The sequence below is a fragment of the Rutidosis leptorrhynchoides genome, chromosome 5 (genome assembly GCF_046630445.1).
Source record: "Rutidosis leptorrhynchoides isolate AG116_Rl617_1_P2 chromosome 5, CSIRO_AGI_Rlap_v1, whole genome shotgun sequence".
NCBI lineage: Eukaryota > Viridiplantae > Streptophyta > Magnoliopsida > Asterales > Asteraceae > Rutidosis > Rutidosis leptorrhynchoides.
Genome location: NC_092337.1, coordinates 338,547,469 through 338,565,009, shown reverse-complemented (window position 1 = coordinate 338,565,009; position 17,541 = coordinate 338,547,469).

Below are 17,541 nucleotides of genomic sequence, written 5' to 3'. Positions count from 1 at the left end.
ATCACTAGCTTCAAATTGGTACGTAGGTTGACATGGATTAGTTCATAAACTTGATTATGAAATTTGGTGAATATGGGTTAGGGTTTCATGAACTTGAAATGGTTTTGTAATGCTTTGAATGACATGTAATGTTGTTTGTAAGTGTTTAGATACATTGTATGCGTGATTATCTACACAACGGCGTATTAAATGGGTGTATTAAATTTCTGAATCATTAAATTGCATTTATGAACTTGGAAGTAATAAATGTGAGCATTAATGGTGATTTTGATATGAGTTTGTTTGGTTTTGATTGAGTAAATGCATTTAGTTATCTTCCTTGTCAAATTACCTTTCTAATGATATATGATATGCGTTTTAAATGTTTTCGGTGCATGAAATGTGTTAAATTGTGTTTTGGGTCGTGACTTAGACCAATTTTCTGCAAACAACATGTTTCCCAGGTAGTGCGCGCCGCGCACATACCTGCGCGCCGCGCATAATCAAAAATCCCAGATGTCTGCCTTCTTGGTTGATTTCTGACCAGGATTTACACTTGGGTGCGCGCCGCGCAACCCACAGCGCGCCGCGCATTTGGGTCCAGCTCATTTTTGTCTTTGTTTTTCATATCACAAAATGTTCCCGCTTAACTATAATCCTGTTTACCATGAGACTTGACTATTATGCTCATATATGATTTCTCATCATGAGAAAATTGTCGGACACCCGACCCGACCCCGTTGACTTTGACTTTGACCAAGTTTGACTTTAGTCAAACTTAACCAAACAATTATACAATCGTTCTAACATGTTTAACTACTTGTAACGTGCATGAAACTTGACAATTTGCTTCACATGCTATATTAATCGAGTCGTATTGAGCCATAGGACTAATTGAACATCTTTGACCTTTCGTGACTATCGATATTGATACAACCTAATTGTTTAGGTCAAGACTAGCATTGTTCTTTGCACACGTTACTTGTCGAAGTACTATTTGTTCGTGCATACAAGGTGAGATCATAGTCCCACTTTTACTCTTTTATACTTATATTTGGGATGAGAAAACATAAACGTTTCATTTTACAAAGTGAACACAAGTACGAAAACAAACATTCTACGTACGAGTTAGAACAAAAAGCCTCAATTCAATTATCATTAGTTACACTTGCAGGGTGTAAGCGAGAACTTATGTTGTGTGGCCATACGGGTTTGACAAACCCTCATTCGGACGGTTCGCTACCGTTAATCGGATGAAATATATTTTCGGGGATAAGTGTATGTTCTGACACTATATTAATGGGGTTTCGTGATAGTTAAGCCTTGATAATTGAGTGCTCGTGATATCAACTTTTAGAATGGTTTATTATTATTTCAACGTGACAACACTTGTGGTTCAACTTACTCACTTACTTACTAAACCTATGATTTCACTAACGTTTTCGTTGACAGATTCTCTATGTTTTTCTCAGGTCCTTGAACTTAGGTGATACATGCTTCCGCTCATACTTTTGATACTTGCATTGGATGTCGAGTATACTTGCATACGTGGAGCGTCTTTTTGGCTACTTTAAACTATGTCGCACGTGTTTCATATGAACTATAACTTTTGATATGTACTTGTCTTGGGAATTGCTTTTGTAAACATTGAAACATCCTTTTATGAATTGAATGCGACATATTTTCGGTCAAACTTTGTTATAAAGACTTATGACCATGTAATGGGACCGTAGGTAGCTGACGCCGTCACTTGACGATTTGTCGGGGTCGCTACAAGTGGTATCAGAGCATTGGTTGTAGGGATTTAGAGTTCATTTGTGTCCACCCCGAGTCATAGGGTACATAGGTGAATCTAGACTACAACCGGCATATAGACTAAAGTAGGAATTACTTGACTATTTGTGCATTTATACTCGAACTCTTCTATCATATCTAACTCGTATTCGATCTTACTCTTGCGTTGTATAATTTAATTGACACGCCACCTTGACTATATGTGGTGATGTCGAGTGCACATATGAATTAGGGTAATATAATTCCCGGAAATTATATTACGGTGACTCATATGAACATATCGACATTATGACATAAAGAATTTAAGGCGAGTCAAGGATAATTTCCTCTTTATCTTTATTCCATATCACGGTTAGTATTATTTAGAATACTAACCAACGGTATTCTTGTGTTTTGAAGGAACAATGGCTCGTCGACGCGCCCCTCCCGAAACTCCCGAACAAGCTTTGCAACGCATGATAGCCACCGCCGTGGATGCGGCCATGGCCGGTCACTAGTCCAACAACAACAATAATAACAACAACAACCAAGGAGCCGGTAACTCTAGCGAAGGGTGCTCCTACAAAGCTTTCATGGGGTGCAAACCTCACTCCTATGATGGAACCGGGGGACCGGTTGTGCTTACTCGTTGGTTTGAACAAACCGAGGCCGTCTTTAGCATAAGCGGTTGTCGGGATCAAGACAAGGTCAAATACTCCACCCACACTTTCTCCGGGATTGCTCTAACATGGTGGAACACCTATGTTCAATCGGTGGGTACCGATGAAGCTCATGCCCTCTCTTGGGCCGATCTAAGGGAAAAGATGATTGTTGAATATTTTCCGCGCGAGGAAACCAGAAAGCTTGAGGAAGAACTAAGAGCTTTGAAAGCGGTCGGAAACGATCTTAAAGCTTATAATCAACGCTTCGCCGAACTATCCTTAATGTGTCCTAATCTTGTTAACCCCGAATCTCAAAGGATTGAGCTCTACATGCTCGGTCTTCCAAAAAGCATCAAACAAGGGGTGATGTCATCCAAACCCACTACTCATCAAGCCGCTATGAACATGGCTCGCCAATTAATTGAAACGGTTGACGAAATCGTAGTGCCGGCTCCTAAGGCCGAGGACAAGTCGGGTGGCAACAAAAGGAAATGGGAAGCCACTCCATCAACCAATTACAACAACAACACCTTCACCAAAAAGTCTTTCAACAATGACGGCAAGAAAAGTTATGGTGGAAATAAACCCTTTTGCAACAAATGTCACAAACATCATTACGGGGAATGTGGCAATTTATTTTGTCACCGGTGCCAAAATTATGGTCATGTAGCCAATGATTGTAGAAGTGCCGCCCCCGTCGCTCGAAAGGGGCCCAATCCTCCAAGGTCACTTGTTATGAATGTGGCCAAACGGGCCATTATAAGAACGAATGCCCGCAAAAGAAAGCCAACCCCAACAACCGAGGCCGAGCCTTTAACATCAACACCGAGGAAGCCCGAGATGACAATGAACTAGTCACGGGTACGTTTCTTCTCAACAACACTTATGTTACTTGCTTATTTGATTCGGGTGCCGATAAATGTTTTGTGTCTAAGACTTTGGCTCCTACTCTTTCCGCTCCACCACACCCTTTAGATACTACTTACTCCATCGAGGTGGCCGATGGAAAACTCTTAAGTGCCGACACATATTACCGGGGGTGTACTTTAAATATTTTGGGTAATGAATTTGAAATTGACTTGATACCCATGGAACTAGGGAGTTTTGATGTAATAATCGGTATGAATTGGATGGTCAAAAATAAATCTCACATTCTTTGCGATCTTCACGCAATCCGAATTCCTATCGAGAATGGTGAACCATTGATTGTCTATGGCGACAAAAATTGCACCGGACTCAATCTCGTTTCGTGCCTTAAAGTTCGAAAGCTACTTCGCAAGGGTTGTTTCGCGATTCTTGCTCACGTTAAGAAAGTCGAGGCCGACGAAAAGCGCATCGATGATGTGCCAATTGTTAGTGACTTTTCCGATGTATTTCCCGACGAATTACCGGGTCTTCCACCTCATCGACCGGTTGAATTTCAAATCGATCTTATACCGGGAGCCGCACCCGTAGCGCGTGCACCATATAGACTCGCTCCATCCGAATTACAAGAATTGCAAAGTCAAATCCAAGAGTTACTCGACCGTGGTTTCATTCAACCTAGCCATTCACCATGGGGCGCTCCGATTTTGTTCGTCAAGAAGAAAGACGGATCCCTACGAATGTGCATTGATTATCGTGAACTAAACAAATTGACGGTTAAGAACCGATATCCTCTTCCTCGCATCGATGACCTCTTTGATCAACTACAAGGGTCTTGTGTATATTCAAAAATCGATCTCCGTTCGGGTTATCATCAACTAAGGGTTAAGGGGGAAGATGTCTCCAAAACTGCTTTCCGGACTCGTTACGGTAGTTACGAATTCCTTGTCATGCCTTTTGGTCTCACTAACGCACCGGCGGTGTTCATGGATCTCATGAACCGCGTTTGCAAACCTTACCTCGACAAATTTGTTATCGTGTTCATTGACGATATTTTGGTCTATTCTAAAAGCGAAGAGGAACACAAAGAACATCTCCGACTCGTGCTTGAACTCTTGAGGAAAGAACAACTCTATGCCAAGTTCTCCAAGTGTGAATTTTGGTTGAAGGAAGTTCAATTCCTCGGTCACGTTGTAAGTGATCAAGGCATTAAAGTCGATCCCGCAAAAATCGAAGCCATTAGTAAATGGGAGACTCCTACTACTCCTACTCAAATTCGTCAATTCTTGGGTCTCGCCGGATACTATCGTAAATTCATCAAGGATTTCTCCCTAATCGCTCGTCCTTTAACCGCGTTAACTCACAAGGAACGAAAATTCGTTTGGACATCCGAACAAGAAACCGCTTTCCAAATCTTGAAAACTAAACTAACCACCGCTCCTATCTTGTCACTTCCTGAAGGCAATGATGATTTTGTTGTATATTGTGATGCCTCGAAAAACGGTTATGGATGCGTATTAATGCAACGAAAGAAAGTCATTGCTTATGCCTCTCGACAACTCAAAGTTCACGAACGAAACTACACGACACATGATCTTGAACTCGGTGCCGTCATCTTTGCACTTAAGTTATGGAGACATCATCTTCTTGGTACCAAAAGTACTATCTTTACCGATCACAAAAGTCTTTAACACATCTTCGATCAAAAGCAACTAAACATGAGACAACGAAGGTGGATTGAAACCTTGAACGATTATAATTGCGAGCTTCGTTACCACCCCGGGAAGGCAAATGTAGTGGCCGATGCCTTAAGTAGAAAGAAAAGAGCGGTACCTCTTCGTGTCCGAGCTTTAAACATCACTATCCACTCCAACCTTAATAGCCAAATTCGCGTAGCCCAAGAGGAGGCTCTTAAGGACAATCACATCGGACGTGAACTTTTAAACATCCTTGTCTCTCGATTCGAAGTTAAGGAGAACGGACTTCGATATTACGCCGGAAGAATTTGGGTGCCTAGATATGGCGACTTACGAAACCTCATCCTAGACGAAGCCCACAAATCACGATATTCGATTCATCCCGGCGCCAATAAGATGTACCATGACCTTAAAGAACAATATTGGTGGCCGAATATTAAAAAGGAGGTTGCTAGATACGTCGCCAATTGTTTGACTTGCGCTAAAGTCAAAGCCGAACACCAAAGACCGTCCGGGTTACTTCAACAACCCGAGATCCCGCAATGGAAGTGGGAAAGGATCACGATGGATTTTATCACCAAACTACCGAAAACGTCGGGCGGTTATGATACAATTTGGGTCATTGTTGACCGTCTCACCAAATCCGCGCACTTTCTCGCCATGAAAGAAACTGACAAAATGGAGAAACTTGCACGACTTTACATTAAAGAGATTGTAGCCCGACACGGAGTACCGTTATCGATTATCTCCGACCGAGATGGTCGTTTCGTTTCTAGATTTTGGCGTACGTTACAAGAAGCGTTGGGAACGCGTTTGGACATGAGCACCGCATATCATCCTCAAACCGATGGGCAAAGTGAACGTACGATACAAACCTTGGAGGACATGCTACGAGCTTGTGTTGTTGATTTTGGAAAAGCTTGGGACAAGCACTTACCTCTCGCCGAATTCTCTTACAACAATAGTTATCATGCGAGTATCCAGGCCGCACCTTTTGAAGCGTTGTATGGTCGAAAATGTCGCTCTCCTCTTTGTTGGGCCGAAGTGGGTGACGTGCAAATTTCCGGGCCCGAACTCATTCACGAAACAACCGAGAAGATTCTTCAAATCCGAGATAAGCTTCAGACGGCCCGGAGTCGTCAAAAATGCTATACCGACAAAAGACGCAAGGACCTCGAATTTCAAGTCGGTGACCGCGTCATGTTAAAAGTCGCACCTTGGAAAGGTGTCATCCGTTTTGGGAAACGTGGAAAACTAAATCCGCGGTACGTTGGTCCTTTCGAAATCTTAGAGCGTGTTGGAACCGTTGCGTATCGTTTGGATCTTCCGCCTCAACTAAGCTCCGTCCATCCTACTTTTCATGTATCTAATTTGAAGAAATGTCTTGCTGAAAGGATCCGAAACTAATCATCCGGACGTTGTCCATATTGATTACAAACGAATTACAATAGTTGATAACATTGCGAGGTACTTGCCCTCTATATGATACATCTTACAAACGTTGCATTTATTCTTATAAGGCAATCTATAGTTACATCCATAATTGACATATTCGCCTGATATTTCATAATATTCAAATGACCTAAACCGCCATTTACTTAATAATAGTCTCTATGAACTTCAATGACTCGAATGCAACGCCTTATGATATAAGTCCTTAATGGCCTCAAGTAGTATCCTTAGTACGAGATAATGCACAGCGGAAGACTTAATTCATACCTGAGAATAACATGCTTTAAAATGTCAACATAAAGTTGGTGAGATATAGGTTTAATGTCGACAGCGATATAAATATAGACCACAAGATTTCATATATAAACATTTTAATAAAAATATTCTAAGTGGTTGAGCACTTGGTAACCATACTTAACAATTAATCACGTCGCATATTCCCTTTAATATGAAATCTTACTACACTGTACCAAGTGTAGTCACGAAACGAAGTACTGTGCAACCGTTGAATACTGGTCGTCCAGTCCGGTTGGGGTTGTCAGGCCCGATAGATCTATCAACAGGATTCGCGTTTATAATACCGCTGTAAATATTAGTTACCAAGCTACAGGGAAGTATGCCAGTGGTACAACTCAACGTAGAATATATTTTTCAGTTACTTGTGTCCATAACGTAAAACATAAAATACATGTATTCTCATCCCGAAATATTTAGAGTTTAAAAGTGGGACTATATACTCACTTTCGTCTTGAAGATATATATAATTTGACTTGGTCTCCGGTTGATATCACGAACCTATCCATATATAATATATCAATACCTTTTCTTTTTAAACAAACGTCACATATATATACTTGTTATACTTTTAATACTTTGAATAATTCCTTAGTCCGTAGTTAGCAGCTCGTTGTTAGTAATTCAATTTTAATGGTTCATTTTTAGATGTTTAATATACCCGCAATGAAATAAATAAAACCCCCAACGAAATAAATAAAACCCCATCGTATATGTATTGGTCGAGATTAATCTTGACCCACGGTACCGGTGTTGTCAAATGACGTGTTGCGTACATAAAGTACCGGTGTTGTCAAATGACGTGTTGCGTACAAACATGGGATCTTATGATTAATCTTCTCGTGTTGTTTACGGGTGATCCTGAACCATATAAAATTGAATTATAAGTACATATATATAAAATATCATGTTATCTTAGAAATATGTGATTTATTTAATTTTTCCCAATTAATCCCGAAGTTAAACAAGTCTAGGATAACCAATTTTGTTTCGGTCATAGTTTCTTCGTTACAAATCCGTTTTCGTTGATTCAACTTGCCATCTCCTTGGATCGAGTCCCTCTTTAATACTATGAACTGAAAATACCTTGGTTTGTATTCAAAATCACACGGCATAGGTGAAACTTTAGTGAAACTTATGAAGTTAAACATTTTTGTTACAAAAAAATAACACTTAATGACCATTTTTCTAAAAATACTTATACTTTGAATTAAATCATGAAATTTTTATGTATTAACATATTTATAGTAAAAATCATTTTTCCAGAACATAAACCTCCAATTCAAAGTTTAAGATAGTTTTTAATTATCCAACCCAAAACAGTCCCCGGTTACACTCCGACGTCGTAAAAACAGTTTTTAAGATATTCTTTGAAAAACCAAGTTATACCTTGTTAAGTTAGCATATATTTAAGTTATATTACAGGTCTTGAAGTATTTTAATAGTTAAGTTAGAAGGATCTATTTAGTTTGCAAACAAGTTTGAAAACTTTCAAACTATGTTCTTGTTGTTAAAATTGTATACCACAAAATATGATAGCTATATATATATATGAATCGAATAAGGTTATGAACATAGATACTACCTCAAGTTCCTTGGACAAGGTTGCTGTAAAAGAGGAGTAAAAAGCTAGAACCAAAAGGGTGATGGAATTGGATGAAAGATTGGAAGTAAGTTTGTGTTCTTGGAAGGATTTCTTGAAGTGTTTTTGTATGGTTTTCTTATGGTGTTTAAGTAAGGTTTTTGAAGCTAAATGATGGGGAAAATGCTTGGAGATGATCAAGTATGAAGTTAAGAGTATTTTGAGAGAGAAATGGAAGTGTAAGTATGAGAAAATGGGGTGAAGAAATGGTGTGCATGCATAAAAACGTTTTTAGGTTATAAAGGAAAAAAAAGATACCTAACTTTGTTTTCTTGCTAAATAATTCATGCTACTTGACAAATGGTTGGTTCCACATGTTTCTTAATCATTTAAGGCTGCTAAGGAGCAGATTTTTATTAGTATATACCAATAGTAAATACATCTAGAAGCTGCGTATGATACGGGTACATATACCCTAAATATACGTGTAGAAATCTTTGAGAAAACGGAATGAGGATTCAAATATAGCTATCTTTTGTGAATATACTTATATTGTTTTATGTATTTAAGTCCTTAAAAGTGATTAAATACATTACTTATACGTTATATGTATAAACATTATAAGTCATAAGTATTTATATCAAATAACGTTATGTATGGTTATTGTTTTGAAAACTTAAGTTAGTAGTTTCAAAATATACTTATAACTTATTGTTATTAATACAAAATGAGATATTAAAACATCCATAAACCATGTTAAATATGTATATATACATATATATACACAAACGTATAATTATCATATGTTATATAGTTCGTGATATCATCGGTCAAACTAGACGGTCAAACATTGTGTAAAACTCTTTTCGAAAACATAAGTCTCAACAATTTGGATTGCTTATCATGTTGGTAAGGTTTAATTTATGTAAATATTAATCTTATAAGTATAGAACGATCGAAAAAGTGCGGGTCAACTTTAGGGTTTTTGCTTATCGTGTCGGAACCATATAGAGATTAAAGTTTAAATTTGGTCGGAAATTTCCGGGTCGTTACAGTACCCACCCGTTAAAGAAATTTCGTCCTCGAAATTTGGTAGAGGTTGTCATAAATAAAAATAGGAATGTTTTCATGACGAATATGAGGTAATAATGAAATTTTATCATTATTGAAAGATTTAGATAAAACGATTCGGTTATGTGAGACGCACGAGCGAAGCTATCACAAAAGAGTGAAATGAGTAAATATAGAATTGTTGTAACCGATGACGTGATTATGATCGATTTCCGGGATTTAAGGGTTTTAAAGAAAATCTTATGTAATAAGATTTAGTTTTGCGGCGATCAGGATCTTCTTTGATTTAACGCGGCAATCTGTTTTGATTTCTTTGTCGAATATTTCACTATAAATTTACCTCCTTCCCTTTCTTTCTTCCCACATCTTCTATTCTTTCTCTTTAGTTCCTACTTTAAGACATTCGCTAATATGCTCCATCCCATTCTAATCCTTGTTATATTTCTAACTTTCATATCTTTCATTCTTCTTTTTCATCTATCACCAGAAGAATCTATTCTCTTTTATCCTTTCCTTGGAATTATAATGTTTTTAATTCTCCCGTGCCTTTACGTTGCAATACGTATTGATATGCACGGTTTGTAGTTTCGGGGTTGTTGTTAGGTTTTATACCTTCCCTTATATTTCGATGTTCCTACTCCCGTCCCTTAAAATCATTGTCATCCACAGTTAATGCTCTCTCTTATTTGCTGTGGTTTATGTTCCTATTTCTATTCTGAGGTTTTGTCCCTTCGTTTCTTCTTCCCGTCCTCGAGCCAAGCGAACAATGGTCCGAAATTCGTAGGTAGGAAATTTGGAATGAACCTAGCTATTGGTTTTAGAATGAAATTGTAATGGCACGATCTTGATTCGTTAAATTACTCGAATATTCCGGAAAAATAGAACTATCAAGGTGATACGTTCTAATATGTTTGGAGACTTGATAGAATGTAAGAGCCGTGTAACATGGCACATGATGACGGTACTGTGAATCATCACATTCCATTAGAAACTTAACATGACTTACTGTAATATAATGAAGTTGATCAAGTTTCATTATATTATACTAATTCATGCATCAGTTCCCAACACTACTTCAAATCATTTATATTTTAATCTCGGAGGTTTCAGAATTTAGAAATTAACACAGTTTCTTTTATATTGTAACGCAGATGTTACGGAGAGATAAATGATCGCAGATAGGAATAGTTGTAAAAATATCTCCAGAAATATGAAAAATATGTATAACGAATGATATGAAGATATCTTATAATATCTAAGATAAGATGATGATGAAAAATATCATCCGGGCAAGGTTTTGAATAAAGAGTAGGGTTCTTACTGACGGTTTCAGCAGGTACGGAATCGTTTGTATTCTTTGAGAGCAGGTTCAGTCCCTGTGATTTATCCACAGCCTCTTTCATACTTTGCTTCATCCATTTTCTAGTTCCAAACTTTTTTTTTTTTTTTTTTCAGCTTTACCACCTTACTATTCTTTGTCATCAAACTTTTGACCGTTAAAGTCGTTTACAGTTTTTGCTGCTTCGTTAGCATTTCAAGAACTATTTCATAGTCCCGGGTGTTTTTCAGAAACTTCACGTTCAGATCATGAAATTCTTAGGGATAGACATTATAGATATGATGGAAGAAGTTCCGCGAGATTTTCAAAATACTGATTGTTGATTTCGCCAAAAGGATAACGATCTGCTGGTGCACCTGTTGATGTTGTCGAGGGATATAAAAGGTTTTCCGGTAATGACGGCGAAAGGACAAGGTATAAATATCATGATTATAATAGAAATAATCTCACTGAAAAGTCGAAGTGGAGCTGTGACAAAATTAGCTTCTTGAAAAGGAATTGTAGGGTTGTTCTTGCTAATAAATGGCAAAGGATTCAATACGTTATGTGTTAAATTATGAATTTGGGTTCGAGAGTTCTTCAGGTGTATAACTGTATGTATAAATCTTCATTCCGTAGGCGAGGTGCGGCGGGTTCAACCTCTCGGTCGAGGTGTTTTCAGGAATCATGAAAGGATTTGAATGCGAATTGTAATCGTCAAGTTACGAATGAGGTTTAAGATAAAATCAAGTGGCAAGCTTGAAGAATTGTTTAGCTTCATATGTTACAATCAACATTTTAATTCATTTTAATTGTCCAGAGTTAGCCGGAACAGTTAGCGTGGAATCCTTAATAGATTTTTAATTAGTTAAATTGTGTGTTTCTAACAATTTTTTTTTTTGTCCAATGTTTTCTTCTTTATGCCACTTGTTGGATTCTGGTAGGTCAAAATCCGAATATGAAATTTGATTGAAAATGGTTATTCTGGGGTGAGCGGATACGAATATCGGTGGTTGTAAGTAAGATAATAGATAACCGTTGAATCAGATTCAAGAATGTACAATATAACTTATTAATGTGAATTCTAAATATTCCTCGGGTACTACCCACCCGTTAAAATATTTTCATCATTAATAGTTTGTACGAAGGAATTTTTAATTACTATCTTTATGAAAATATACTTGCATATATATTTTCTTCAGAGATAATCATAGATTTAATGAGTCAATAAGATATTAAACTCATTTGATTTATCGTTAATTCTAGATTACATAATCTCTAAGACTTTAGAAATTACATAATCGTCATACGATACGTAAAGCGAAGATAATCGATGTAGAACGATATATAGAACGAAGATCATACTCGAAGTACAGATATTGAGTCGTGTGATGTTGATATTCGAGATACAGATTGTGATGTTGAGATTTAAGGCGCGGTTGTGATTGGGGTGATAAAGGTACTGTCGGCGTTGACGATGGTAGTACGGATTATGCTGCTGGTGCTGCTGTTGGTGTTTGTAACCTTCGCACCATATTCTCCAAAACCACTACCCGAGTATGGAGTTCGTTGACTTCTTCTATTATACCGGGATGATTGACGGTTGGAACGAGCGAATGAACAAGATTTGAAATATGGGATAGTATGTAATCATGACGAGATACTCTAGAAATGAGCGAGAAAATGGTGTTTCGAATAGGTTCGCCGGTAAGTGCTTCAGGTTCATCGTTAAGAGGACAATTTGGTGGATGGAATGGATCACCTTCTTCTTGCCTCCAGAAATTTAGTATATTACGAACCCATCCCCACTTCATCCAGAATAGATGATGGGAAATTGGTTGATCCATTCCGGTAACGCTGTTCTCGGAGCTCGAATGGAAATCCATATCGGCGAAGCTATCGAAGTCGGAGGAATTTGAGCTGGATGAAGAATCCATCTTGTATGGTCGGAGAAATGAATTTTTGGTTTGGAATAGATTATAGGAGTTGGGTTTGGTACTCTTCAATACATAATTTACATATGTATATATAATATCAAAATCCCATGAATTACGGAGAATCTTTGAAATACGTCAGGCAATGTCTATCGTAACAGATACGCTAGGATATGAATTTTGTCTATACACTATCGATGCACTAAATGAAGTAAGACGTGTCTAGACTTAAGAATGATAAGCAGGCAGTTCCCTAAGAATGATAAGCAGATGATTTCCGACTAGGATTGATAAGCAAAACTTTTGACAGGCAGACACGGTCAAAGTCCAGACTCACTTAATGTATCCTAACAACTACTAGTTAGACACACTAATGCAAGGCCTGGTTCGCTAAGACCAACGCTCTGATACCAACTGAAAGGATCCGAAACTAATCATCCGGACGTTGTCCATATTGATTACAAACGAATTACAATAGTTGATAACATTGCGAGGTACTTGCCCTCTATATGATACATCTTACAAACGTTGCATTTATTCTTATAAGGCAATCTATAGTTACATCCATAATTGACATATTCGCCTGATATTTCATAATATTCAAATGACCTAAACCGCCATTTACTTAATAATAGTCTCTATGAACTTCAATGACTCGAATGCAACGCCTTATGATATAAGTCCTTAATGGCCTCAAGTAGTATCCTTAGTACGAGATAATGCACAGCGGAAGACTTAATTCATACCTGAGAATAACATGCTTTAAAATGTCAACATAAAGTTGGTGAGATATAGGTTTAATGTCGACAGCGATATAAATATAGACCACAAGATTTCATATATAAACATTTTAATAAAAATATTCTAAGTGGTTGAGCACTTGGTAACCATACTTAACAATTAATCACGTCGCATATTCCCTTTAATATGAAATCTTACTACACTGTACCAAGTGTAGTCACGAAACGAAGTACTGTGCAACCGTTGAATACTGGTCGTCCAGTCCGGTTGGGGTTGTCAGGCCCGATAGATCTATCAACAGGATTCGCGTTTATAATACCGCTGTAAATATTAGTTACCAAGCTACAGGGAAGTATGCCAGTGGTACAACTCAACGTAGAATATATTTTTCAGTTACTTGTGTCCATAACGTAAAACATAAAATACATGTATTCTCATCCCGAAATATTTAGAGTTTAAAAGTGGGACTATATACTCACTTTCGTCTTGAAGATATATATAATTTGACTTGGTCTCCGGTTGATATCACGAACCTATCCATATATAATATATCAATACCTTTTCTTTTTAAACAAACGTCACATATATATACTTGTTATACTTTTAATACTTTGAATAATTCCTTAGTCCGTAGTTAGCAGCTCGTTGTTAGTAATTCAATTTTAATGGTTCATTTTTAGATGTTTAATATACCCGCAATGAAATAAATAAAACCCCCAACGAAATAAATAAAACCCCATCGTATATGTATTGGTCGAGATTAATCTTGACCCACGGTACCGGTGTTGTCAAATGACGTGTTGCGTACATAAAGTACCGGTGTTGTCAAATGACGTGTTGCGTACAAACATGGGATCTTATGATTAATCTTCTCGTGTTGTTTACGGGTGATCCTGAACCATATAAAATTGAATTATAAGTACATATATATAAAATATCATGTTATCTTAGAAATATGTGATTTATTTAATTTTTCCCAATTAATCCCGAAGTTAAACAAGTCTAGGATAACCAATTTTGTTTCGGTCATAGTTTCTTCGTTACAAATCCGTTTTCGTTGATTCAACTTGCCATCTCCTTGGATCGAGTCCCTCTTTAATACTATGAACTGAAAATACCTTGGTTTGTATTCAAAATCACACGGCATAGGTGAAACTTTAGTGAAACTTATGAAGTTAAACATTTTTGTTACAAAAAAATAACACTTAATGACCATTTTTCTAAAAATACTTATACTTTGAATTAAATCATGAAATTTTTATGTGTTAACATATTTATAGTAAAAATCATTTTTCCAGAACATAAACCTCCAATTCAAAGTTTAAGATAGTTTTTAATTATCCAACCCAAAACAGTCCCCGGTTACACTCCGACGTCGTAAAAACAGTTTTTAAGATATTCTTTGAAAAACCAAGTTATACCTTGTTAAGTTAGCATATATTTAAGTTATATTACAGGTCTTGAAGTATTTTAATAGTTAAGTTAGAAGGATCTATTTAGTTTGCAAACAAGTTTGAAAACTTTCAAACTATGTTCTTGTTGTTAAAATTGTATACCACAAAATATGATAGCTATATATATATATGAATCGAATAAGGTTATGAACATAGATACTACCTCAAGTTCCTTGGACAAGGTTGCTGTAAAAGAGGAGTAAAAAGCTAGAACCAAAAGGGTGATGGAATTGGATGAAAGATTGGAAGTAAGTTTGTGTTCTTGGAAGGATTTCTTGAAGTGTTTTTGTATGGTTTTCTTATGGTGTTTAAGTAAGGTTTTTGAAGCTAAATGATGGGGAAAATGCTTGGAGATGATCAAGTATGAAGTTAAGAGTATTTTGAGAGAGAAATGGAAGTGTAAGTATGAGAAAATGGGGTGAAGAAATGGTGTGCATGCATAAAAACGTTTTTAGGTTATAAAGGAAAAAAAAGATACCTAACTTTGTTTTCTTGCTAAATAATTCATGCTACTTGACAAATGGTTGGTTCCACATGTTTCTTAATCATTTAAGGCTGCTAAGGAGCAGATTTTTATTAGTATATACCAATAGTAAATACATCTAGAAGCTGCGTATGATACGGGTACATATACCCTAAATATACGTGTAGAAATCTTTGAGAAAACGGAATGAGGATTCAAATATAGCTATCTTTTGTGAATATACTTATATTGTTTTATGTATTTAAGTCCTTAAAAGTGATTAAATACATTACTTATACGTTATATGTATAAACATTATAAGTCATAAGTATTTATATCAAATAACGTTATGTATGGTTATTGTTTTGAAAACTTAAGTTAGTAGTTTCAAAATATACTTATAACTTATTGTTATTAATACAAAATGAGATATTAAAACATCCATAAACCATGTTAAATATGTATATATACATATATATACACAAACGTATAATTATCATATGTTATATAGTTCGTGATATCATCGGTCAAACTAGACGGTCAAACATTGTGTAAAACTCTTTTCGAAAACATAAGTCTCAACAATTTGGATTGCTTATCATGTTGGTAAGGTTTAATTTATGTAAATATTAATCTTATAAGTATAGAACGATCGAAAAAGTGCGGGTCAACTTTAGGGTTTTTGCTTATCGTGTCGGAACCATATAGAGATTAAAGTTTAAATTTGGTCGGAAATTTCCGGGTCGTTACACTTGCCGAGCCCGATATCGTCGTTCCTCTCGAGGAACTTACTATTAATGACAAACTCCATTTTGTGGAGGAACCGGTTGAAATTGTGGACTACGTCGAGAAGGAATTGAAACAAAGCCGGATCCCGATTGTTAAGGTCCGATGGAACGCCAAAAGAGGACCCGAGTTTACTTGGGAAAGGGAAGATCAAATGCGAAAGAAACACCCTCATCTATTCCCGGTTCCGGAATCGTCGGATTCCGAGGAGGAAACAACGACTACTACGCCTACCTAAATTTCGGGACGAAATTTCTTTTAAGGTGTAGGTAATGTAACATCCCGCCTTTTTCCGTCAACTTTTCCGTTTAACTATTTATGTTCCGTTATATGTTTATAACACGTCTCGTTGATACGTGTTTGAATTATCTTGTTTAGGTAATTCCCACACCCGTTTTAAAGTTAAGGGACCAAACTTGCCAAGGGTTGAAACTTTTGACTAGGTCAAAGAGTCAACCCTCATCCTCATCTATTCAATCTCATCTCTTTCACTCTTACTACTTCAACTTTTCTCTCAACTTCTATACAAAGATTCATCATCCAAAATCGAGCTAGCGGTCATCTTGCCAAACAAATTACATATTTGAACTCCTCGTGATCTCCTCTTCGATTCCATACCGATCTCATCAAATTTGGGTAACTTTCTAAAATCACTAATTTTATGTGTTCTTGAGTTTTTGAGTTAAAAAGGTTGTTGATTAGTGTCTATGGCTCAAGTCTAGTATGATTATGTGTTTTGTATGCTTGTTCTTGCTAGTTTGGTGTAACTAATTCATATTGAAAGAATGCTTGCTTAATCTTGAGTTTTAGGTGTTCATATGTTGTTTAAAGATGAAAGATCATGTTTTAATTGTGTTCCTAACATCACTAGCTTCAAATTGGTACGTAGGTTGACATGGATTAGTTCATAAACTTGATTATGAAATTTGGTGAATATGGGTTAGGGTTTCATGAACTTGAAATGGTTTTGTAATGCTTTGAATGACATGTAATGTTGTTTGTAAGTGTTTAGATACATTGTATGCGTGATTATCTACACAACGGCGTATTAAATGGGTGTATTAAATTTCCGAATCATTAAATTGCATTTATGAACTTGGAAGTAATAAATGTGAGCATTAATGGTGATTTTGATATGAGTTTGTTTGGTTTTGATTGAGTAAATGCATTTAGTTATCTTCCTTGTCAAATTACCTTTCTAATGATATATGATATGCGTTTTAAATGTTTTCGGTGCATGAAATGTGTTAAATTGTGTTTTGGGTCGTGACTTAGACCAATTTTCTGCAAACAACATGTTTCCCAGGTAGTGCGCGCCGCGCACATACCTGCGCGCCGCGCATAATCAAAAATCCCAGATGTCTGCCTTCTTGGTTGATTTCTGACCAGGATTTACACTTGGGTGCGCGCCGCGCAACCCACAGCGCGCCGCGCATTTGGGTCCAGCTCATTTTTGTCTTTGTTTTTCATA